The 26,401-nt window shown below is 43.6% G+C and overlaps 1 protein-coding gene and 1 long non-coding RNA gene across 2 annotated transcripts in view; one reads left to right on the plus strand and one right to left on the minus strand.

Moving 5' to 3' along the window:
• Positions 1-26,401, minus strand: part of PDE4D (phosphodiesterase 4D) — a 1,494,598-nt gene that overhangs the window by 1,047,607 nt on the left and 420,590 nt on the right. The window lies entirely within an intron of this gene.
• The window catches only part of LOC144818082 (uncharacterized), a 434,782-nt gene that overhangs the window by 117,763 nt on the left and 290,618 nt on the right, over positions 1-26,401 (plus strand). The window lies entirely within an intron of this gene.

Here is a 26,401-nt window from a genome sequence, read left to right on the forward strand (position 1 = left end):
TTAACAGGTGAGGTATGCATGTAGTATAGTAATAGTGAGTCTCTAAGCTGAGGGTTATCCTACCACTCATCCCTTGCTTTCTGTATCTACAGGTGTTCGGTTCCTGTTGCCCAGCAGTTCCCCTCCGGACCTACATTTTCCCCCGCTTGATCTCCTTAACAGTCTGTGACCTTAACAGCCAGACTTGGGATGATCTAGAGGTGGGCCCCTTTATAGCATCGATCCAATCCTGAGGAGCACCCACGAAAGACCTGACACATTCTCTCCCAAATCACGCTCCCGGTCAAAGACCAGGCGCAGCTATTAAAGCTGGAAGATCCCATCACTCCTGTGGGGGGAACAGCCATGACAACGCGGGGATTACTCCGCACTGCCAATACAATGCAGGGATTACAACGAAAGTCGTTACAACGACTTTCGCTGGAGGGTGCTGTTGGATAGGGAATAGTTTAATTTTCTATCCAACACCTTCCCTACTGTCAACGTGGGCTGGAGTTGGAATAGAATATTAAACTATTCCACTATCCAGCGCCCTCCAGCGAAAGTCGTTGTAACGACTTTCGCTGTAATCCCCGCGTTGTAATTGCATGCGGGGTAAAAGCCCGCATTGTAATGACATACAACCCTCCTATGGAGATTGGAGTGGCGATACAGGCCCTTGCCACAGGCAAAACCCTGGGCATGGATGGTCTTCCGTCTGACTATTACAAAGCCTACGCGCATAAAGTAACACCATGCCTGCAGCTGTTATTCAAAATGGCACTTGATACGGGTATTCGTCCCCCTTGAATGCAGGCGTCACCGCTTGTCTCCCTGCCCAAACCAGACAAAGACCCGTCTGACCCTGGCTCATACCGTTCATTACAGTCAGCTATTCCCACGAGTAAAGGACGTGATACACAACGGCGTAGCGGCAGTCGCTACTAGTGTGGGCCGGAGCAGAGTACAAAGCACTCCGAACCAAAGATATTAGAGGTCCGCGCAAAGAATATATTGCAGTACAGTGGGCAGTACAGTACATGCTTGTACAGACTATTCATTCAGAGCAAAGAACAAAATACAGCCTTATCCCTACTATTACAGTCAGCTATTCCCACGAGTAAAGGATGTGATACACAACAGCTTTAACTGAATCACAGATGTTAATAGCTGGCAGGTTTTCAAAATTGAATGGGAGGTGTGGGATAAGAAAAAGAAAGAAAAATGTCAAACTAAACAATTTAGGTTCTAGCTTTCTTATAAACAAGCTGCCATTCCAGGTAAGCAAAAAAGTATACAAAGCGTTGGTTGAAATGCTTGAATTAATCTCAACTTCTAGTAAATACTCAGGGATGCATTTCCGTTACCAGTGGCTGAGATTAATTCAAGCATCCCATCCATCACTTTTTTTGTATATTTTTAGTGTGTCACCCTTAGTGGCCGGGTATGCCCAGGCGCGAGTCCTCTGCACAATGTGTCACTGGATCCAAGCAATACCTTGCTAAGGAGCCCTAACTAGGGTAAAATCAGTCCTATGTTGCTTGCGTTCTGGTCCAGGGAGGACTTGGCCTGGCAGCTTAGTCTGGAATGTTCCCTCCAACTGGAACAGGGTCAAGATTCATTTGCATATGGCTGAGTCCGAAATGGTGATGGACTGGGTTGCACCCCTGAGTAATTACCAATGACTGAGGTTAATTCAAGCATTTAATCCAACAGATATTGTATACTTCATTGTGTCGCCCTAAGTGGGAAGGGTATGACCAGACGTGGGTCCCATGCACACTGTGTCACTTGAACCAAGCTATACTTGGCTGATGAGCCCTAACTGGGGAGAAACCAGTCTTGGGATCTTTGTGTATCGGTTCAGGTAGGACTCGGCCTGGCAGTCAGTCTAGACTTTTACCACTGGAGCAGGATCAAGACTGATTTGCATATGGTGGGTCCAAACTGAGGTTGCATGGTTTGCAAAATAGAGATAGACCCGAATGTGGCCCTGAGTAATTACCAGTGGCTGAGATTAATTCAAGCATTTTATCCACCACTTTTTTGTATACGTTACAGTGTCTCCCTGAGTGGGGCGTGTATGTACAGCCATGGTCCTGTGCACACTTTGGCTTGGAACCTGACTATACTTGGGCGATGAGGTCTAAGAAAGGTGAAACTGGTCCTGGGTTGCTTGCTTACGGTTCAGAGATGACTTAGCCTGGCAGTTCAGTCTAGACTGTTTCCAATGGAGTAGGGGTCACAACAGATTTCCATATGTCAGGATCCAAACTGAGGTGGTGTGGTATGCAAAATGCTAATAGACTGGAACACTGGACTGAGTAATTGCCAGTGGCTGAGATTAATTCCAGAATTCCATCCATGACTTTTTTGTATACTTTAGTAATTCAGGGAAGCAGCATATTTGGGACGGTTTAAAACAGAGAAAGCATTACAATACAGACGGTAGATCCACAGGACAAACTAGATAAGCCAGAAAAAAATCAAGAGAAGTTAAACTAATGACTTTTCAGTTTCATGTGCAAGTTTTAATTCAGGCAGAACAAGCCCTGATTATCAGTGTTTTTTGGCCCCCTGAAAGGATATTAAGAGCATTCAGGATAGTGATAATAGCTTGACGTACGGCAGGGCCTAGTGTACTTATGATGTGCACTAGATAATTTCAGCACATAGTAACAACATCTTGACCCACTGCAACTAACATTTGTGAAGAGTTGTTGTGGGAGCTAAAATTCACAAAAACATCCTCAACCACATCGAACTCCAACTCACACCCAACAACCCCTGCAGGAAGACAAGGCTCCTCATAGAGACATCCTCCAACACCAACTATAAAACCTGCCACTGCCCACTGTTCCAAGGTAAAACTATGCCAGAATACCTTTCCACTCTAAAATAATGTCATAACTCTTCTGCAGTTCAAACCACCCATAGAACTTCAACTTCGAGCAAGAGGAAAACAATGTCCCTCCCTCTAATGATTTCCAGAAAACATGTGAATGTCTGTTTGTAGATGCTCGATGCAAGTAGTATTCACACATCAGAGGCCACTGCCTCAACATCATCTTCCAACATGCCTGCACAACACCCTTCATATCCTTTGCTATTATAGATGCCACTCCTGATCTCAGCAACGAGTCACTATGCAAAGACACTCAGTTTTAATAACGCATAAAATTGCCATGCATATTCTTCAAGCCCAACTTAACATACACATTCTCTCAACCCAACCCTCCCTCTTTAACTCTTCTTGACTCACTCATTAAAGCCATCACATTTGCCATAGAACCTTGCCCCCCTCTAAAGAAAGGAAAAAAACAGATCAGAACCCAACCCGTGGCTCAAAGAATAATGAACAAGAAAGGGTTCCTCAAAAAAGAACAGCATACTTCAAGCCTGACTTTAATGTTAGAAAAAACTTCACAGGGAAAGATCTATACGCCATTATCAACCCTTTCAAATGTTTTAAGGTGGTACAAAGATTCATTTTCCCACAAAGCATCATCGCAGTTATCACCAACTCTAGATCTATGCAGTCCCATAAGCACTTCTTTATAAAAACAAGTTCTTAAAATAAGCACACAGCTAACTCACAACCTCAACATGTGCTTCTGCATGGTCGTCTTGGAGCCCCCCCCTCCCCCAGGACCACTCCTTCACAAAAACCAGTGCTGCAGAAATACTTTCCTGCCTACAGCGCTGAAACACAACCAGGATGGATGTAACTCCAGCTCTAGAGCAATCGCCTCATCACATATACCCTGTATGTCCAAATTGTCAGCCCTACAAAACAGCTTTTTCTGGTTAGCCAAAGTCTTGCCAAACACATGGCGCAGTCTATGTTGTTTTCCCCTAATGAAGACGGCTACAAACCCGAGCATGTCTCCCTTAGAGCTCCCTCCAAAACTTTTGAGAAGGTAATTACGGCTCAACTGCAATGGCACATTTAATCTAAAACATCTTGGACACCACCAGATGTCAATGGTTGATATATCGTAGAACTTCCCATAGTTGGCTGACATTGGCGCCTTTAGTACGTTGATTCTCCCCGCCCTTTAGGCAACATTTACGTATAGCAGGTCACAACAGGATCCGCCACTGTCTTCAGCCAGTTGCAAACATAAGATCCCCCTTTCAAGTGGTTCAAATCTTTCTTTTCCGACTGAAGACATAAAGTAAGACAAGAAGACTTTTCCTTACCATGTCATGTGTGGATGTCCACAAAGCCCTTGCCCTCCTCTTTAATAAACATAGAAAATCACATATAGGCTGCTTCAGATGCACCCACCTGCTCTTCCACTGCTTCTCTGATGACACCAATATATACATCTGAGTCGTACGAAGAAATGACAATTCTCAGCTGAATCTAAATGTCTTAATACAGCAAGGTGAGGGTTGGCAAAAAATCCTTAAGCTGGATGGGCTAACTTGTATATGTTATGTAATAGTATATTGTTTTTGTTGCATTTTTGACTTGTTCACCTCAATTGAGTGTCTCAAATTCAGGCATTTCCACACAAAGAGTTTGTAAAAAAGCAATTTGGCCCCATGCTAATCAGAATGTAATTGTTTGCTTTCAAACCCAATCTTTGCAGACAGCTAAACAGGACATTGCCTCGAAGCACTTCAGATAATCATTGGCACAAGAGTTATTTAAGGGGTAAAATATGAGGAAATAGACCAGCAATATAATATTCGATGTCATTGCTGGAGTGATTATCTTTAATTATGATTCAATTCTATTTGAGTCATGAAAATAATGCATCACATCTGCTGAGTCACACCTTCCTGCAGGGCTAGCCTGGCCATTTCTGCAAGGTGGGCAATCCCTCGGGGAGGATGGGAGAGGGCTAGGTGGAGGCAAGCAGATCAGAGTTTTGAATACTTGCCAGCGGCCAATATTGTCTATCTCACCAGCTGCCCAACAGCATGCCGCAATGTCAGTTTGCAAGCAAATCCCTGGGAGGGTAGTGGCCACACAACTAGTTTCAGCCCCCCAGATTGGTAGTTGCACAACACTAAATTACTCAAACTCTGTCACTCATACCTTTCGCCACATCCTCATTTAGATGGCATCACCCTCCATGACACATGGTGACAATGGGATCGACCATCCTGAAAATCCTTTTTATCTTCCTGACCATGTTTCATCTCCATTCATTTCAATGGTGTTACCTCCAAAACCATTCAAACTCGCCATCCCAGTAGGCTCAAAATGGCTAAAGGGATACCCAAGGATCCTGTAGTCCTCTCACAATCCAGGCACCTGAAATATGTATCCTCTCCTTGCAGGAAGCTGCAGTACCTCCTGCCTCACATTTTCTAGAGTTGGTCCTAGCTGCCACCGGAACCCACTAGAGCCTCCTGTTGTTCTTTTTCAGGCTTCCGCAGCACTACCTCACTACATGCTCTTGCAGAATTCCTCCACACAAGTTTATGCACAACTCCTCAAGTCCTGGGGAAATCAAGAAATAAAGGAGGAGGGTTGCACTGCATGTTGAGGCAGCTTGGCGTGAGTCACAAAGGGAGATGAGACCCAGTGTTGAAATCTCAATACGAGGAGTGTCTAGCGAATGTTTGATCAAATATCCTCGTAAAGATTCTGTGGTCACTTGTTAGAGAAGTCACAGTAGTAAAGCCAGTACAAGAAAGTGTAGTGCCCTTTAGAATAGAAGTAATTTATTCACCTGAACTACTCTCTATAGATAGTGCTACAAAACACACTCCATCCCTCACCCAGTAGTGTGAGAGGAGAGGTGGGACCACAGTGTCTGCAGCAGAGCATTGTGTTGAATGCCCACGGTAAACATCGGTGAAGGATGCTGTAGCGATGTTTTCACTAATTTCTAGGCATAATGATGGAAAGTAATAGTGGAGGATCTACAATGTAAAGCACAGCATAAGTCCGGATCCTCCATACTACAACGGCACAAGTTGACCGCAGGAGGACTTCGAAACGGAAGGAGCGGTGCAAAGTTGGAGGTGCACTAACAGCCAACCAACACACAGTCAGTGTCAAAAAAGGTTATTGGTGCTGGGGAACATACTTAGATTAAACAATAACATTGGTGTGATAGCTAAATAAAAGATAGTGGCAGTGGGAAAGAGACAGGAAAGAAGGACTAATAACTATTTGCCGTGTCCATTTAAGAGACCCTAACATGGATGTCATTTAAAAGTCAACAGATAATTTGTTACCATTGAGATGACTTGGCAGTGAGTTCAACAGTCTTGCTTCCGTGACTGAGAAAGCTCTTCCTCCCCATCTCTTCTTCTGAACTCTGGGCACTGTCACCAGGTGAAGGTGGGCTGAATGAAGATTTCTCCCAGGGCCATACCTACCTTGCCTTGATTCCCGCCGGGCAGGCCTGATAAAGGCCTTGTGCACTATTCAAATGGCCTTGACCATAATGCGTTTTTTATTGGGAGCCAGCACACTTAGGACCTTTAGTGGCAGCTGTGGTAAGTAGAAATAGTTTTAAATGTATTTTGTATGCATGTTTGTCGGTGAGAGTCTGTTTATTACAAAAAAGAGAGAGAGGGGGGCCAAGGAGCTGTTCAAGGTCCAGTGTCCATGCTCCTAATGTCTACATAGTTATCAAAAATGGGACACTGTTCCTGCAAACTGGAATTTCACCAGGGTACTGCCTCCTTAACACCTACCCCTTATTGGCAGACGTGAGGAAGGGGTAGGTGTTAAGGAGGCAGTACCCCGGTGAAATTCCCGGTAATGTGCGGGCGTTTCTCGTGTCTCGCTGGTGGGGTTATCTCCATACCTTGGCGAGGATCCCATCAGGAGCATTTTTTCATCATGCAGCTGTATGCATATTATAGGTATATTGGTTACTGTTCCGCCCTGTTTGGTTTAGAGGGTTCAGTTTCCATTTTTTATCATCACATGCACTTTTTTAGATTATTGCTCTGGTCCTGACGAAGCGCCAACGAACCTTATGGCGACGCAGGTGCGAAACATGTTGACCTATGACCTTTAGACACCCGGACATAGTGTGCCTCTGGGGCAAGATTTTATTCAGCAGTTTATCTGCAAAGGGTTTACACAACATAGATATTCGCTGCATATTTACCCTTTATTAAATATTTTCACTGTACTTGCACGCACTTTTAGTACCTTCACTGGACCCATACCCCACAGACCCACATGCACCATCCGGCAGTCCTTGAAAAGATCTCCGATGAGGAGACCCTTCGGGGGACCCGTAGGGGATTGCAGCGCCGGCCCTACGAGGAGCAACTGCCCAATGATGAAGCATGACACCTCTTGGAGTGTGTTAGGGCAACACAGGACACAAATGTTTGTTCCACTTTATTAGTTGGTCACATTTACCTGGGATATCTTTTCTCTCCTCCGTTTTAATTTTATTTTTTCACCTTCCTATGTTGTTTGCACGGGTGACTATTTGCACCCTTAGGCGTGGATGACTTTTTGCACCCCGTTTGTAGGAACAGTGTCCCATTTTTGATAACCAGCTGAGAGTCTATTTACATGAGAGAGAGTGTGTGTATGTGTGAGCAAGTGTGTCTGTATGAGCATGTGTGTGAGTGAAAGTCAAGTGACAGGTAGTGAGTGAGTCTGTGTGAGAATGAGGCCCAGATTTTCTAATCTTTGATGCAAGGCAATGCTGCACCAAAGTTGCTGCCTGCATCAAAGGGAAAGGAAAAAATGCCCTATATCTAAAAAAAAATATGGTAAGTTTTTTCTCTCCCATGCACTAGCGCACTTTTGGCAGCCACACACCAATGCTTACTCCTTTGGCCCATAGTGCAAAGGTATGTGCTTTCTCTGAAGCATAGGTTTGGCAGTGGACGGGGTCCTCCCAGTACAAAAACTATGCTGTAAGGTACTTCTTAATTTGTGTTTGCTGTACAATGCAGCACAATTGCCAAGTTGGAAAAACGAGAACTGAAACAAAATCTCTTTGTTACGCCTGCCTCGACAAGGCATAATGGGCCTCATTTATGACAAGTGACGCATTGCTGCGTGAAAGCAGCGATGCGTGACTTCTCAGTGCGACCTCCTTGCGACATGATTGATGCGTCATATTTAATTTATGACGCATCATGTCGCAAGGAGTTACAGATATGTCAGTATTTCTGACGTATCTGTAAGCGCAAAAGTCATGCATTGCTGGAATGTGTCACAAAAGTGACGCAACTCCAGCAATGCGTCCTTTCACATGGGGAAAGCCCCATGTGAAAGGGCTTGCATCAGTCTTACGCCTGCCGTGAGGCAGGCGCAAGATTTTGATGCAACAGCGTCCTAAAAGTGACGCAGTGAAATCTCATAGATTTCACTGCGTCACTATTACGAGGCTTTTTGCGGGGGAACGCCCCCTCTGCATACATTATACCTGACGCAGGTATAATGTAGCGCAGGGGTTTACAAAGTGATGCATCTGCTTAGATGCGTCACTTTGTAAATAGTGCACAACAGGAGGCATGTTTTACGCCACCGATGCGTCACAAAAAAGTGACACATCGGAAGCGCAAAACTGACGCAAGGCCTCATAAATGAGGCCCAATATTTTTGAGCAAATTCCTGCCTACCAATGTTTGCAGTTAGGGATTTGCGCCAAAACCTGTGGAGGGTTGCATGGGAACGCCCATGCATCACCCATGGAACGTCCCTTTGATACAAAATAACGCAAAGCAGCGCATAGTGCAACTTCATGTTACTTTGGAATAATATCCAATGCAAATCCTCAATTGTTGTGATATTAGAATATGCGTTCCTGGGAAAAAAAACAGGGGCCATATGATGTCACTTCCTGTGATGTCAATAAGGTCAAAGGGTATGTGATGTCACTAATGCTACGCTTGGCATCTTGGTGAAGCTGTGCCCTAAAATGCACAAATATGTCCCTACACTCTGAAAGGTAACATCTACAAGAATGCATCTGAGTAATCAAGTACATTTATGACATCACTTAAACATGGTAAACATCGCAAAGAAAACATTAACGGAACATAAAGGTTGTATATGGTATGCACTTCAGAAAGTTAGAAAACATATACCTAATTGAGTGGGACTTAGAGTAGCATGTTTCAACCATCTGACTCTCTGCAATGCATTCCTGAAAATGCAATGTTACAGTTGTACTGTCCCACTAATATGCAAACTTCAGGAGCATTCCAGTCCAGGTAGAAATATCGTCACAGTCACGAGTTTACCACAACACAAGGGAAGAGGAAACACTCTATAATGTAGTCTTCGGATGGTGCTTCACATAAAGTGTTGTTGTGATGCACAGCGATTTGACATCTCCTAATTACAGTGACGTATTATAGCCACTGCCCTCGAAACGGGTGATAGAAATGTTTTCAATTTCCGTGATTAACTATTAATTAATTGCCATGAAATAGGTACTTAGTGACTTATCTACTGCCTGACAGCTGTTGCTATGTGTGCTTTTCTTCATTAAGATTCTTGCCTTAACCTGTTTACTGTAATTATCTTGACTAATAAATGTCCTGCAAAAAAGTAAATATTAAAGTCTTGCATTCAAATAATCATTGTTCATGAGTGTTTGACTTAGCTTCATTTCCCCACCATCTCATTATTACCTAAAAGGGCCCAACCTCCCCTCAACTGACAAAGGTCTCCTTGTTTTAAATGGGCACATTTATTAGCCCATATCAGTAAAGCTGTAGAGAGAAATTGTTTGCTGATGTATTTTTCATTTGACAATCGTCCTCTCCAATCCAACCTGCTACTGTGTTTGAAATGAACGACCTTTACGTGATGTAAGTTAAGCTTTGCGTCAACCACTGGTATAGTGAATAGATGTTGTAATCAAACACAACATAAATGTAATATTCCTCAAATGCGTTGCAGTACAGGCAACGCATCAGAACAAGAACTCAGAATGAAGAACCAACATTACCAAACAATCTATTAAATTAAAGGTATATACATACAACAATAGACCAATGAACAACTATATGGGTATTAAAAACATTTTCATTAAACCTAGGTTTAAATCTGCCAGCAGTCATTGAACTGTTGTTTTTTAACTAAGCATATTATCGCTAAAACCCCATTTAGGTCCTTTATATGTTTTAACAGAATATATAGAAAAACACAACGACAAATGTCATGGTTTGAAATAAAAAAGGGGGCGGGCGTGATAGCAAGCAAACCAAAAGCTGTAAAATGGAAATCAAATTAAGCAATTGACAAACTGATAACAGATGCGTGCCCTTCATCAGTACATTATTGTGATATTTAGGTTGCAGCAAATGAGGAGAATATCTTTACTAGAAATTACCTGTCCGCACATGTTTAATGATTTCATAAGAATATTAAACCACCATTTTTAATGACTTTGGGAATTGGTAAAATGTATACTGCATTTTCAGATTATTATCTCACTGTTCAGCTTACCAGGCCACCTTTTTTATTCTCTCTTTCCTAACGCAATGCTTCACTTTGTTCTAACTTGCTGTTTTATAGACTATACGCCTATTTTTAATAGTTTCTATTTCCACTATGGTTAGGGGCTGCAAAATTAGAATTTTGTTGGCAAAGGTTCTTCCATGGGAAGAAATCTATTTCCTACTCCTCCTCAAATTTAGAGGTGATCCATTCTCATTCCCACTGTAGAAAAATTGCTATTCAACCCTTTTGAGTGAAACTGACCATTCCTAGGGTAGGACTGGAATTTTTAAATAACCACAAACTCACAGGTTGGTGGGTGTTCACAAACTTTCAAAGCAAACCACACCTTGTTCTATCCACCCCCTACTGCTTCCCTGGGGCATAGTAATTTGTAGGACTAGAAATGTGCAGTGGATTAAAACAATCAATCAATCAGGCGTTTGTAGAGCGCATTACTCCCCCGTGAGGGTCTCAAGGCGCTGGGGAGGAGGGGGTGTAGATTCCGGTCCATGGTGGGGGGGGGTTGCCAAAGAGCCAGGTCTTGAGGTGTTTTGCGAAGATGGGAAGAGAAGTTGTCTGTCTAAGGTGGAGCGGAACGGCGTTTCAGGCTTTGGCCGCAAGGAAGGAGAAGGAGCGGCCTCCTGCTCTGGTTTTTCTGGTGCATGGGACTACGGCGTAGGAGAGCTGGGCTGATCGTAGAGTCCTTTTGGGTGCGTGGCAATTGAGTCGGCTGTTCAGATATGCTGGTCCGGTGTCGCGGAGGGCCTGGTGTGCGTGGGTGAGCATCTTGAAGGTGACTCTTGCCTCGACGGGGAGACAGTTTAGTAAGCGCAGGTGCTGGGAGATGTGGCAGTGTCGTGGCCAATTACAGCGTAGTAAAACCATTTATGCCTGTTAGGAATCCTTTTGTGGTTTCCTAACCTTTGTAAATGAAGCCATTGTCAGCAGCAAATATATGTTTATGGACCAGAAAGCCTTGGTGACCAATGTGTTTACTCGTTTAAAGCTTAACTCAATGCTCGGATTGCTCATTTAGAATAAACGCATGTGTCAGGGAATGACATTTTGAAGTTTAAGAAGTAGGAACATGTTTGATTCACCTGTATTGAGCAATGAGAATGGGGTAACGATTTTGTGTTGCAAATATAGACGTGATGTTTCAAAAGCAAACTTTACTCAACAGGTTGATATTAGTCAAATTATTTACTAATATTAACACAATACCAGTGTGCATTTTAAATGAATATAGCGGAATACAACTTAATGTTGAATTTTGGAAACATATTTCTTCTACATGAATGCAACATTCAAATGTTAATTTCTTGCTAGTGAGAATTCTAATCACAATTCAGACCCTTTTTAGAAAGAAATTCCACAACTAAATAACTATTGAGGTAATCTTTGAAATGTTTTCCTACTTTGAAATTACCGCCATAATTTTGAAGAAGACAATGATCACCACCAATTAAATGTCTAATAGATACCGTCTCCAAAGCTCACATACTGCATATATTGTATTCAATATGTCTTATTCAATTTCCTAGGTCTATACCAAATTGTAATTTTATTCTTTACTTATACTTTAAATTAGGAACACGTCTCTTTGTTCTATTTTGCTTTCCTTTCCCTGATTATTCCTTCTAAATGTATTTTTATTTTCATAAAAGTAAAAATGCTGTCTTTCATATAAAATATGTAATTTTCTTTTTTTGTAATTATAGTGTATTATGATGTGTAGTTTAAAACTTAATTCTGTATTTCTCTCAATCTAATCCTAACATGAGTTATAATGCAACATGTTATTACACTAACCCAATTAATAAAGCATCGCAAACAAAAAATGATTTACCAGAGGCTGAGTCCGGTTTTAATATCATAAAATAGATTTGTAATGCATTCTCCCATTGTTGGAGGAAGGATTTGAAGCATTTTAGAAACACACTCTGGCAAAGTGGTAATCCCTAGAAGGTTCCAGACTCCACACATTACCGCTTCTCAGAAAACCTCAGGCCCCACTGCACACTGAAACAACATTAATTTACAACCCAGGTGATGGGGCCATATCTGATATATCCCAGAGGCCATACACTGACAGGCGATTACCTATAAAGTGTGACTCAACAAGACCTGCAAGTTCATTTGTTATTAACTATCCTTACCAAACTCTGAGAAATAGACACTTTATTGTTACACAGTACATTCTATAAATTATTTTTTTTAATGATAGAATTTTCACAATTGCCAAGCTGCATACATTTGAATCCATTCTTAGCGATTTTAGAGCCTTAAACTGGTTACCTATTAAACAAGCATTAGAAATGCAATCGGGCTCGGATTTATTTGAGTTTGAGCTAATGGCATTGTAAATGCCAATGTGTTGGTGGAGTTCTTCTGGCTCACTAGAAGTTGTGTTTTGAGTCTATCTGACCTAGATATCTCTTAATCATATTCATTAAAGAGGCCTTGCTTTGTGGCGATGTCATTAATCACATATTTGAGCATTTGTTGAGTTATTTCATGTAAGATGCTTTATTTTAGTGCATTAAAGGGCAGTATTGAACAAATGTCACATTCATCTTTTATTGTCAAAGTCTTCTCTTGGAGCATCAGCCTACCTTCAAAGAGGTTTTACTGAGCCCAGTTTCACAGGAGCAGGTGGTTTATTCCTGGATTGGAGTTACAAATAGGTCAGCAGAGATGATCTTTCTGTGTATTTGGGGCCGTCTGGCAGGATCTAAACACTTCTATGACTACGCTCACCCAACGGATGGTAACTTCCTTTGGGTGTCCCCTGCCACAGGGCAACCTTCGGGCTGTTGGTCAGGATAGGCATGCCCGTGAGATGACTGCTTCGTGTGTAGAGGTACAGTGGGGCTCCGGGTCAGACATCTGCTGGGCAGTTACTTGAGCATCTCTTGCAACCATTATACTACACTGCAAGTGTGGACTACTCTAACATCGGAATGTGATGCTTGGATACCCTTGAAAGTACGAGAAGAATAATGCATCTCATCAGTAAAAATAAAATACTCCAAACGACAGAGGCAAAAGTATTGGTATATTAGATGTGATTTTAGTCAAATACAAGAATAGTGCTTGGGTGTGATTGTGGAGTTTCTATCTTTATCTAGAATCCTACCACTGGTCTATTGGCAGCAGCAGCAACAATTGTTACAGATTAAGTAAAACAGGATTATAAAGGCACCTTATCAGAGGCGTCTAAAAACCTACGCGGGAAGAGAAAATTCTGAGGGACTTAGACAAAATAATGAAAGTTTCTAAGACAACTTGGGTAAGAGTCAGTTATCAGTACAGGACATCTGCTCATTGAAAAGTGTCAGGCAGCAGCAAGCGCACAGCTGGAAATGGTGCTGTGGGATGGAAAGTGGGCTGAGATGGAGAGAGAGTGGCCATAGCCCAGGCAAGGCAAGAAGGACAAGTTTACAGCTGACAGAGAGGGGAAAAGAAATGAACTTTCTCAGAAGCAGTAAAAAGGATAAAAACATGAAGATACAGTGCCTTCAATCTCTGGAGCCAGAGCCAATCATAAAACCCCTATTTTTCACAGGGTTCACAACTCCACAAATAAAACCCATCGACGGCGAACATGAGATTCCCCCGTGATCATGGTCTGCGCTGCTACGTAACTGAGCGAGGTAGAATCTCGTTCATTACCTCACAGGTCGTAACAATGTTTTTTTTAATTCAAATTTCACTGAAATGTCATGGAATGACAACTCGATTGGGGAAGATAACGTTTGGGAATATGTCAAAGATGCAAAAGCTTTGCTTCAAAACAAATGAAATGTACAGTGGCTGTTTTCAACTAATACGTCATAAAAGCTGCCCTTCGGACACTCAAACTCTAGCATTTAACACATGCATTCTGTTCACTTCTTCAGATTTAAAACAAATCTTTAACCCGACCTCCCTGCTCTGGGCTTTATGGTGGGCTCACACATTGTATTTGTATCTCGCCCACATAAGCATACATTTCTTGAAATGAATGTACTAACAGCAACGTTTTCAGTCAAAGTCCATGAAGATAAAACCACGAAAAATAGACACACTTTAGTAATTTTAAAATGTCTTCTACTTCTACGTAATTACAATGAAGGAATTGACACAATTTGAACATCATCAAATACTATTATTGACCAAAATGTTAGTGGAAGAGACATCACTTGCTATTCCACTACATTTGACATAACAGGAAGTGACACTGCACAACCTATCAATTCAATAACCAGCGAGTGCCTTTTTCACACGACCTTCTTCAATTGCAGCGTATTCGTCAATATTCATTGATACCATGTATAAACAATCAGCTACTAAAAGCTGCACGGAATAAAATGCACACTTACTTGTTTAAGCTCATTAATCAGACTGTTTAAAGCACAGGTTGGCAAGCAGTAACACTGAGGTAACCTTTATACCCTACTTGGCACCCTATATTCCACCCAAGAGTCTGTTTTGTTTCTATAAAAGTTATTTTTAGGAAGATATTTTGAGGTCACCTTCACAGGACAATTTCAGCCAATTACCAAACTTCTCTCTGACATGCTGCATAAAGATGACACAAGAAGAAAAGACAACCACTACCTCTTAAGCCATGTAACTAAAGGTGGTAGTACTTGTGCAAGAACGGGATGGTGTCAAACATCATCACATGTACGTTTTGACGGACAAAAAATGATTGCAGTATAGAGGTTCATGAAATAATTTAAGTGTGGAAATACATTTGAGTGGATAATGGGTCACGTGCTCAGCCAGTACACTGAGGTGCATGGGCTTAGCTCTTCGCTGCCCTCTTTCTGAGGCCACGTTCGCTGTGCTTTCCGTGTGCAGTGCCTGTCCGAACTCCTGGAATTTCCATACTGATTTGTGTTTCCGTATGCTTTTTGTATCTCGACTTTCTCAGATGTGGCAGCGCTGTCACAAGCTGGCCTCATGAAGACACGGAAATAACTGGAAAATGTATGATGCGTTTTCTCACTATGAGTTTTGAGTGTAGTTACATCATAGTAGAGCGAGGGGTGGATATTTATCTCTAAACTCAGGTTTCCTTTCTTCACAAGATGTGTGATCCTGGGCAGGTCACTGCATCTCCTTCTGCCTCAGATGCATCAGCTACCACTGCAGCAACTTGGCAACAGGGTCCTCAATATGAACTGTTGCCTAAAAGTGAAACGGGGCGTGTCCTGTAGCTGCTGTTGGTCACTACCACCCCTTCCCCTCAGCAGTGTTTACGGTAAGGAGGCCTGAATGCACCATCTGTGAAAATAATGACGACGTCACTGTCATCAGGGGAAGGGGCGCCCTAATGCATGTTCAGTAACAAAACCACGAGTTGAATCCAAGCATTCTGCCAACTTTCAAGTCATACTGTGAACACGTGTGTGGTGGTTAGTGACGTGGTCCTCTCAAGTGACGTCAGAGCCAGGTTTCAGCTACCATAACCTCGCTACCCTCCAATTCCAAAGCAACATACATCCTGATCATGACAGCTCCATTTTTCACCACAGGGACCCAGTTCAATGGTTGGAATCTGCCTGCTAAATCCATCTATGCACTCGTCCCTCCAATTGTTTCATTTATCGATTCATCCATTTCTCCCATCCACCCGTCCAGCCTGCCCTTATCCAGCCCAGAGAATAGCTTGCCTGCTCCTGTCCATCATGTGCTGTTGACTGTCCCTATCTGAGGAATCCGGAGTTATCCCAGAAGGGATGCCCAGGCCAGCGGCAGGTACGTGGAACTGAAACAAAGCAGACACGAAGAAAAGCCCAGAGGGTTTGGTGTCTGTCAAAAAAAAAAGCAATCACACAGCACTGGACCACTGCTGCTCGCACCCTGACGCCATCTCCGACAGAGCCTGACAATCTGCATTCCAGGGGGGGGGGGGGGGGGGCTTCAGGAGACAACCACAGACCCACGTCTCAGGATCGCAGTATTTGGGGGTACCAGAGACAGACACAACACAGTGAAGCGCAACCAGTGAAACGCTAGAACAGTGTGATCGCAGCAACGAGAAGACGAACACAAACATGTCATTTGCAGCTAATTGAGAACAAACCTTGATCCAGCCCATAAGAGCCGGCAGACGTCCCCCTGCTGACCTCTCCAGCGGATCACGACATTACACCCATCCGTGGATGGGTGGTAACAGGGGAAACAAACGCTTCTCTCATCCTCGCTCACACATCCACGTCGCCTTCACTTCCTCGAACAGCAACTTCGAGCTTGTTCGCCACAGCGCCATCTAGTGACCGCATAGCCGAACAGTAAGGCTGAATGGTGAACGCGCCCGGCCATCTGGATTCACTTACGGAGGCACCCTGACAGCTCCTAATTATAATTAATGTACTTCTTTGTGCGAGCACGAACGAAATATGCCCAAGATGGCGGAACAAAACTAAATTTACCCTATCACTTCAAGCCTATTAAAACGACAACACAACGAAGACGAATCACTGGCCAGATGACAGAACACGCTAAGGAATGTGTGGAATTTGTCTCGGCCAAAGCCCTAGGAGATACTTCTTTTTTTTCTTCTTTAACATTAGTTCTCGAAACTCCTCCCACTTTCAGTGGGGAGGAGTCCGAGCCCTAAAAATTAGTAATGGAAAAGTAAACAGTGGAAGCATAGAAGCCAGCCATGCTCCATAGGAGAGAAAAGGAGGATTGACAAGCTGGGACATTATTAATAAGTAGGCAAGTAAAACAGACAAGAAATCCAACCAATGATAAGCGATGATGGATCTCCGAGCCCCTGTATGTTATTGGGAAGCCCACAATATATCTTTCTGACATAAAAAGTCGTTCACACATTGGCATCTATTTATTGTATAATGTGGCTGTTTTAAAATCTGGTGTAAAGACAAATTAAAGTGTCTCAGCAGCCTCATGGTTTCAATAAACAGAAAATATTAAAAAAATACATACATGTATACTTACATATATGGACTTCTAGTTAGCCTCCTTTTTCCATTGGGTATATTTATTTATTTATTTATTTATAAAGTTTTATATAGCGCGAACTTGATCCCGACGGATAAGTGAAAGTATGGCTGGATGGGTGAAAGGTTAAATGGTTAGATGGATGAGTGAATGGATGGATTAGTGGAAGAGTGGATGGATGAGTATACGAACGGATACGATGAAATGATGAATGGAGGTATGGACGGGTGAAAGGGTGGGTGGAGGGATAGATGAGTGGAATGATGGATGAATGGAAGGATAGATCATAAATAGGCTTGCAAATGGTTGAATATTGATATGGATGGGCACACAGATGGAAGGATAGAATGAATTATGTTCCTAACTGTTACAATGCGGTTCAACTGTTGTTATAAAAAGTATTGTAAAGCGCCAAGTGTCATTCACAATTTGGCCCCATCCCCAACACATCATACAATACTGAGTAATAGGTCAATCCACTTCATCGACTGACTATTTTGCACAGTGAGTGACTGGCATTGGGAGTGGAAAAGAACGCAAAGGTGACACCTATTGGCATTGTCAATGCTTGTTTATAATCCCCTCTTGTGCGTTACGGGACTTCTTCATCTCATACTTCTCTGCTTCTTCCATCCCTGTCATGCTCCCTGTTTCTTTATTAGAATTTTATTTTTTATTTTTTTTGGGGGGGGAGAGGGGCATAGTTGGTGAGGTCTACTTGCTTACTTGCTTTCTTCTTTTTCTACCCCCAAGCACATTCATTTTGTTTGCAAACACACAGCAGTCATCCTGAATTAAACCATTCTACAATGGCCACCATGTGGTTTGCATGAATGTACATATGTAACATCGCATACACATGACGCTGGCAGCCATTTTGGCTATTTTGTTTACCATTTTAACATGGCTGATGGCTACACTAGCTTGTTCATAAACACAGACTTGCTTTTTAAAGCACCATGTTTTTAGAGATGTGGGCCCTTATTATACATTGTGCCCCGGGATGCCATGTGCATATGCTCCTACTTTGAGCACCCCTGGGGCACAATGGTTTTACAGAAGGGGCCGCAGACGCTTGCGTGTTCCCTTCTGTAATACAAAAAGTGCTGATGCACATGAAGCACCAGCGCTATCATGAAAGAGTGTTCCCTCATTTGTATGGGGGCGTGGCCCCAAGCAAATGAGGGGATCACTTTGTCTATGGATCCGAGCTGTATAACTGACATAGGCGCAGAAGCAAACTTGCTTTTAAGAGGTACAAAGTGCACCACAAACTGGTGGCACACTTTCAGTGCGCCTCTTAAAGGCAGCCCTCTGGGAGGGAGGAAGGGAAGGGTGGTCTATGAATCCCCCCTAAACAACCCCTTGCAGTGAGTGTAGTCTTTCAATGCACGTGCCTGCAAGGGTACCTCTAATCCCCCTTAAAAGTGCAGATGGGTTGACACTTGCATAGTGAAATACAGAGCAGGTTTTAAACATTTGCTCTGTATTTCACGTGTATTGGCTGTCCCAGGGCAGCGCGAGTTCACGGCTGCCCTGGGGCAGTTCATTCATTCTAATAAAGCACTCTCTGCGCAACATTTGACAGGTGCACTGTAAGGGCGCTCTATCTATAATGCAGCCTCTGATGTCACTGGTCAGCATAGACCCAGCACCACAGAACCAAAATATAGCCGGACCTTCCTGGATCGTGTTTCTTTCAGGAGACACAGAGGTCTTCGCTCACAGACCTCAACTCTCCGGAAGAGACGGCCTAGGTATACCCACGGGCTTATTTACAAGCCCCTTGCGCCACTTTTCCCAAAAAGTGACGCAAAAGTGGCGCAGGGAGCTTGTAAATCTGCCTCTATGTGTTTGTAGACTCACTACCACTGTGGCGTGGCGTTGTCGCAAGACAACGCTGTACAGAAACGCAGGCTGTGTCCCTAATGTGTTCTTGGGTAAAGTAGCTGGTGCTCGTATAAAGCGCTACAATACCTACGGGTCGAATCAGCGCTATAGAAAACTGCAAATAAAAACTGCAAAAACAAAACAAAACGCAGAGACATCTGACTTTTTTTTTCCAACATAGAGACATCTGATTTGACAGAGATAGTCGTTCATTGGACCTGGAAACTTGAGTTGTCTGACGCGGGATTCGTCGTCAGTAGCGCACCGGTCCGTTATTGTTTTCCAGGCGCTGAGACCTCTGGCATCCCTTATCAGCCGCATCGACATGTGCTGGTTTTGTAACTGGGTGTTGGCTTGAAGCCATCAGCCCGGGAGACGCGGAACCATCATGGCGCCCTTTTAACCCTGACAGCACAGTTCAAGTATGCGCCTCTTGTTGACATTTTTCTTTCAGTTTAGAGAGCAGCTAATTGCGCGGAATGGAGCTGTCATTATGCCGTGTATAACATTTCTGTTTTCGATTGGCCGCCGCATGCCAACGCTTGTGCTGGCAGAGCCCCGCACCGCAGAGGAATGTTTCAATTCTGTACAGACAACGCAGGAATGTGTACCCCGCTGTAGATCTGCAGGCTTCGATTTGTGGTTAAAAAAAAAAAGTACTTCTGTATATTTACTCCTGTGTTTGTAGGAGATTGAAATTCTCAGAGGGTAGCGGGGCGCTTGTGGGAAGATTTCACGTGTATTTTTATATAGCGCTTCCTACTCGTGAACAGGCGTTGAAGGTTGTCATGTCGTGGTTTCCAGGAGTACTTCTGGAATTCTTTTGCAAATGCTTCGCTTTTCTTTGTCGAAGGAGTATCGCGGGCATTTTAGAAATGTCCGAACACTTTGCAAAGAGAAGGGAACCCGCTTCCTCGAGATCACCATACAGTGTGGGGTAGTCAGTCATTCCTTGTTGTGTTCTACATACTAATTTACTCCTGTCCTTGAAAGAAGTAAAACTCAAATTGTATGGGGCACGGGGCGGTGCTGTTCGAATACTGCCATGTTCACTTACTTTGCAAGACATACTCACTCTGACTGACACGCCCATTCCCCTGCAGGTAACATATGCTTTTGTGTAACAACCCCCCCCCCAATACTGGTGTAATGACACGTGTGGGTACATTGCTTGTGAGGGGGAATCTGAAGAGAGTGTCCATGGCACGCGAGCTGTGTGATAGGCATGTATCTCCACAGACTTAAATTCAACCTTGTATTATTAATATATAAATAATGTGTCGATGTGATTTTATCAATGAAACACAGACTATCCGATAGCCTATATATTACTTGTGACTCAACTTGCACTGGGCATCGCATCGCATTTTAAATGATTGAAGGTTCTTGCTGCAACAGAGAGGTATGCGCCTACCTATAGTAGAAAATGGTATTCGGCTCAACATCCTGTGATTCTGGGCAAATCACTTAATCTCCCCTTACCCCGCCCCCCCCCCCACACACACTGCAACTTTAACATATCATGTGTCATTGTACAGGGCGTGGTGTTCAGCTCAATGTACTCTTCTTATCGACCTCATAAGGATGAAAGGCAGGGTGAATTCACGCAGATTCAGCCTGCGACCCTGGGTTCCAACACAGATCCCCGAGGTGCATGCGTGAGGCCGCGGACCCATCACACCAGTGAAATGCAAGTACCTCTCTCATACGTTCAGTAGTCATGGGCGTGTTTCACTTCTAGACACTCCAGCAGAATAGTGAGCAGGGAAAACTGTACGAAAAGCATGAGCTGTAACCTGCAGGTGTGAGTATTCGTTCTCCCTGATCCGTCACACCCGGCCTATCCCAAATGGAAGGGGTTCACCCCCAGATCGAAGTGCAGGTGTTGGATATACTAAACACATATTCTATGCACATGTTAACTTTAGGGGTGCCCGATAAAAATTATATGGTAAGTGTCACCTTGCAGTGGTGCAGTGCACATGCCTACGCCAAGAAGCACTGGCATACCTTGTACACCACACACTTCATTAATGTTGGTATTTATGGCCGACCTCGGACTCTTTTTGGTGTGCAGACCTTGAACCAGTCTTGCGTCGTTATTCGAATTGCAATTTTCAATCTAGTCTGCTCTTTTTTTATCTCTATGTTTTTTGCAGTTTTATATAGCGCGAACTCGACCCAAAGGTATTGGGGCGCTTACACGTTCATTTTTGGATGCACGGGGAGAGGAAGTGATTTTCCCAGAATCACAGGCTGGTGAGCCGTTGCCGCCGAGACTCGAACCTGGTTTCCCAGCTCCTTTTCGGACCGCGAGGGGTCACCCTCAGCTCGGGGGAGCTCCTCGTGTGATCTTGAGCACAGTGGAGCTGTGGCTTGGTTGCCCCCGCACACTCCGTCGTGTGGCGGGCCTCGCGCTCCATACCAAGGGTGGCGCGTGGTTCTGAGTATATTTAGCCTGGAGGTGTGAGGTTCTCGTGTTAATCCTCGGGTGTGAGACCTGCTCTCGGTTACCCAGCCCTTTCAGCGCCTCCGGAGAGCAGACATCCATCTGTGTGCACAGAAGGGGCCTCTCTTCGGCCTTCCCGGCTGCTCTGCCTAATGGAGAAAAACCTCTGGGCCGGCGGGCGTGGTGTCTGGCTGGCCGGGCACGGTATGTGGACCCGGCTGGGCAAAGCAGGCTACTCCTGCCAGGCGTGGCCGGGGGCACAAGCGAGGTGTTTGTGTACATCCAGCCTTCCGAGTGTACACACGCCTCATTGTGTCGACATTGAGGTAAGTAGGCCTCAGTCCTAATAAATGGGCGCAGACAAGTGACATAGCACGGTGAAAGCACAATGAGGCATCTTGTTAATAGCAAATATTTAAAATTTGCGCTTAGAAGGTTTTTTTACGCTACACAGCCATCAAGGCACTTTACAGCAAAAAAATATAAAAATTAACAAACCTTGATCCAGCCCATAAGAGCCGGCAGACGTCCCCCTGCTGACCTCTCCAGCGGATCACGACATTACACCCATCCGTGGATGGGTGGTAACAGGGGAAACAAACGCTTCTCTCATCCTCGCTCACACATCCACGTCGCCTTCACTTCCTCGAACAGCAACTTCGAGCTTGTTCGCCACAGCGCCATCTAGTGACCGCATAGCCGAACAGTAAGGCTGAATGGTGAACGCGCCCGGCCATCTGGATTCACTTACGGAGGCACCCTGACAGCTCCTAATTATAATTAATGTACTTCTTTGCGCGAGCACGAACGAAATATGCCCAAAATGGCGGAACAAAACTACATTTACCCTATCACTTCAAGCCTATTAAAACGACAACACAACGAAGACGAATCACTGGCCAGATGACAGAACACGCTAAGGAATGTGTGTGGAATGTGTGGAATTTCTCTCGGCCAAAGCCCTAGGAGATACTTCTTTTTTTTCTCCTTTAACATTAGTTCTCTAACTCCTCCCACTTACAGTGGGGAGGAGTCCGAGCCCTAAAAAGAGAATTGCACAGGACCTTCTGTACTTCTGTACTTCACTGCCTCTTTGCCAGGCACCACAAAAATAGAAAAACGATCCTGATTCAAGACTATGGGTCTTTTTCAGAGTTTAGCAGACGTGGGACTCTGCAACAAACATGACAGAATACCTTGGGGCATATTTACAAAACAATGTCGGAGCGCAGAGTTGCACCAAATTTGGCAGAGCCGTTCTCAGACATTTTGAAAACGCAGGGATGAGCCGTATTCACAAGAATATGGCGCACCCCTGTGTTTCGCCTAGTGCTGGTGCAATAAAATCTGCCTAGCATCAGCACAGGCAGCCTGCCACCATGTTGCAAGGGTGCTTGCGCTGCAGGTACGATAGTTTATGTGCAGGATGGGACACCTTCCTGCACATAAACAATCGATAATGGCGATTTTCTTTTGTTTTACAAAATCAAAGTCCCTCTTTGAAACATGCAGTGCCCTTTCAGTATAATGAGAATGCCTTCAGAGGAGCCACCATATTGATTCTCACTACTAAAATAGAAAACAGACTTTCTAAAATTCTGGTATATGCCCTGGAACCACTTCCAACTGCAAGCAAACTAAATTCTTTGATTTCTGGCTTTCGCTTTGGTACACGCTATTTAAAAACTGCGGCTTATGCTGACGACATTTTTCTATTTATTTCTGACCCTGAACCCTCACTGCCTCCCCTATCTGAAGATTACTAGCTTTCCCCTTAAGTTTTGAGTTACAAAATTAACTTTGATAAGACTGAAATCCTTCCTTTAAATAACTTCTGTACCTAACACCCATTCTCCTCCTTCGGTTTTACTTGGACCCCAGCTAAAATTAGGTATCTAGGCATATGATTCTCTAATTCTGTTTTGACCTCTGTTTCTCTAAACCTCAAAGACCTCCTGCTCTGTATCGATTCTTTACTCTCCTCGTAGTCACCTCTCTTTCTTTCTTGGTTGGGTTAACTTGATTCAATTAAGATGATGATTTCACTCATAGTTCTTTTGATAGTTGATATTTATTAACATTTGTAAAGCGCGGCTATCGCTCCGGAAGGAGCATCTTGGCGCTAAGCGATCAGAGAGCCAGCGTGGCGAGGAGTGTATCAGATGGCTGCAAGAACTGCTGAGTCAGGCTGGAGGAAAATCCAGGTCTTCAAGAGTTTCCTGAACTGGCTTTCTGAGGGGACGTGCCTAAGGTTAAAGGGAAGCCTGTTCCATACCTTCGATGCCAGGAATGAAAAAGTTTTGCCACCTTTTGTTTTTAGTTTTATTCTAGGCACTACAATCAAATTTGCTTCAGCTGACCTCAAACAGCGCGATGGAATGTAGCGCTGAAAGCGCTTGGCTAGATAGAGAGGGCCGGTGTTCCTAGTGGCTTTGAAGACCGTGATAAGGAGTTTAAAAAGGACTCTCTTGTGAAGGGGAAGCCAGTGCAGCGTGTTAAGGGCTGCAGAGGCCGAGGACCTTTTTGGAAGTTTAAGAACTAATCTGGCTGCAGCTTTGTAATTTCTTTAAAGAAGACTTTTTTATACCCGCCAGGAGGCCGTTGCAATAGTCCAGCCGGGAAAGGATTAGGGCCACCGCAACTGTTTTCCTGGCGGAGATAGGGAGGAAGTCGAAGAATTTTTTCAGCTGTCGAATGAGGTTAAAGCAGCACCCAGCTGTGATGCGTACATGGTCATCGAAACTCAAGGAGGAGTCAAATTGGACACCTAAATTGCGGGCCGAAGGTACCGCACAAGGCGGTACTTCAGAGTTTTGAGGCCACCAGTCCTTTGGTGAGAAAAGGACGTCTTTGCCTAGTGGAATTATTTCGGTTTTTGCGCTGTTGCATTTTAGGTGGTTAAGATTGAGCCAGGAAAAGACTTGGGAGAGGCAGTTCTGGAATCTTTATACCCTATCCATGATTCCTGTAAGCATTTCCCAATCCTATTTTAAGAAAATAGACACTTTATTGTCAACTTCCTTATGGCGTAAGAAGAAACCTCATATCTCTTTTGAAAGACCCTAAACACTGAAGGGGCGTTCATTTTGCAAATGTTTGGACAATATTACAAAGCTTACAGTCTTTGACAAGCTACTTTTTGGTTATTGAAGACACCTCTCTTTTCTCCACCTTTAATGTTAACACTTGAACAATCTCTCATTTTTTCTTTCTTATTTCAAGAATATCTCTCTCACGCTTCTACCCCTGCATATTTGTCTACTCCAGTTTTCAAGCATCTGATCATTTTCTCCCTCCTCCTTTAACTTCAACTCCAGTTACCCACAAACATTTTCTTCACATGTCCATCTGGTACAATTAACGTATCACTATTCGCAATCATCCTATCTTTTGGGAAAAACATGGAGGTCAAGAGTGTTTTTTGGGATGGGGATTAATTTCTTCATGATAAACCCATCTCTCTTCTACAATTTCAGCAGACCTTCGATTGTCCCTCCCCTTCCTTCTCAAATGTTTCCTTCTTATCAATATTTTGTTAGATAGCTTCACCACCTTACCTGACGAACCTACTGTAGCATTGCCATATTCTCCATTGCTTCAGATTTGATCACCCCTTCTAAAACAATCCCTTTTTTTATAAGTCCCTAATTGCCGTACTATCTGCTCGACCCAAATCCTGTATAGAACTCTTATGGGAAACTGATTTAGGGTACTCCTGGCCACCTTCCCTTTGGAACAAATTATGGCTTAAACTTCATAAAACGTCTCGACCCCCTACTCTTACTCAAACATTATACTTCATTCATAGTAGACTTCACTTCACTCCGCTTTCTATCTCCAATTTCTCCCATACCTCCAATGCCTCATGCTGGTCATGTCCTAGTGTGGATAGGGATCTTATGCACATGCTATTTTTATGTCCTGCCACTTTAAGCTTTTGGCGCGGTGTCTGGAGACAAATGTATCGTATTTATCATACCTCAATTCTGTTCAATGTTATTTCAATCTTTTTTAGGCTCCTTAGAAGAAGGCTGTCACCTCTCACCACGAAAAAAATAAAAGCTTGATATTTTACTTGCCATTGCCTATCAACAAATTTCTGCTAATTGGAAACACACATCAAATATATCCATTATGGCATGGTGGTAAGTTGTTTGCTACCACCATCTCCTTGATAGAGCGTATACAATTTCCACACTTGGGTTCCATAACAAAGAACTTATATGGTAATTTCTCACAACATATTTAAACACAGTTGGTGCTTCATCTGTCACTCATCGTGCTGCAGACCACTCTACTTTTAAACCTCCTTGAATTTGTAACTCCTCTGCCTTTTTTCCACCAACACATTGTTTTCTCTTTCTTTCAAATAATTGTATTTTATCCCTTTGATGCACCTTTAACTGACTGACCACAAAGCACCACGTATTAACCCCTTCCGTGCTGAGAACGTATTAGTTAAGTCCTCTGCACAGCAGTCAGAAATCCCACTGCTGTGAACAGCAGAGGGATTTCCTTTTTTTTCTTTGAGCCTCGGGAGCTGGGGAAGAGCTTCTCCAGCTGCCTGAAGCACTTTTTTGTTTCAGTGTAGTGACGATCGGCGCGCATTGCGCTCCGACGTCATTAAACGTCCTCCTGGTATTGTATTTTTTCTGACCTGGTGTTGGTGTTTTTAGGACTTTGGGCACTTTATCCTGCTGTCCAGTGTAAAGTTCATGTGCTCT

This window comes from Lissotriton helveticus, chromosome 2_1, assembly GCF_964261635.1.
Source record: "Lissotriton helveticus chromosome 2_1, aLisHel1.1, whole genome shotgun sequence".
Classification (NCBI taxonomy): domain Eukaryota; kingdom Metazoa; phylum Chordata; class Amphibia; order Caudata; family Salamandridae; genus Lissotriton; species Lissotriton helveticus.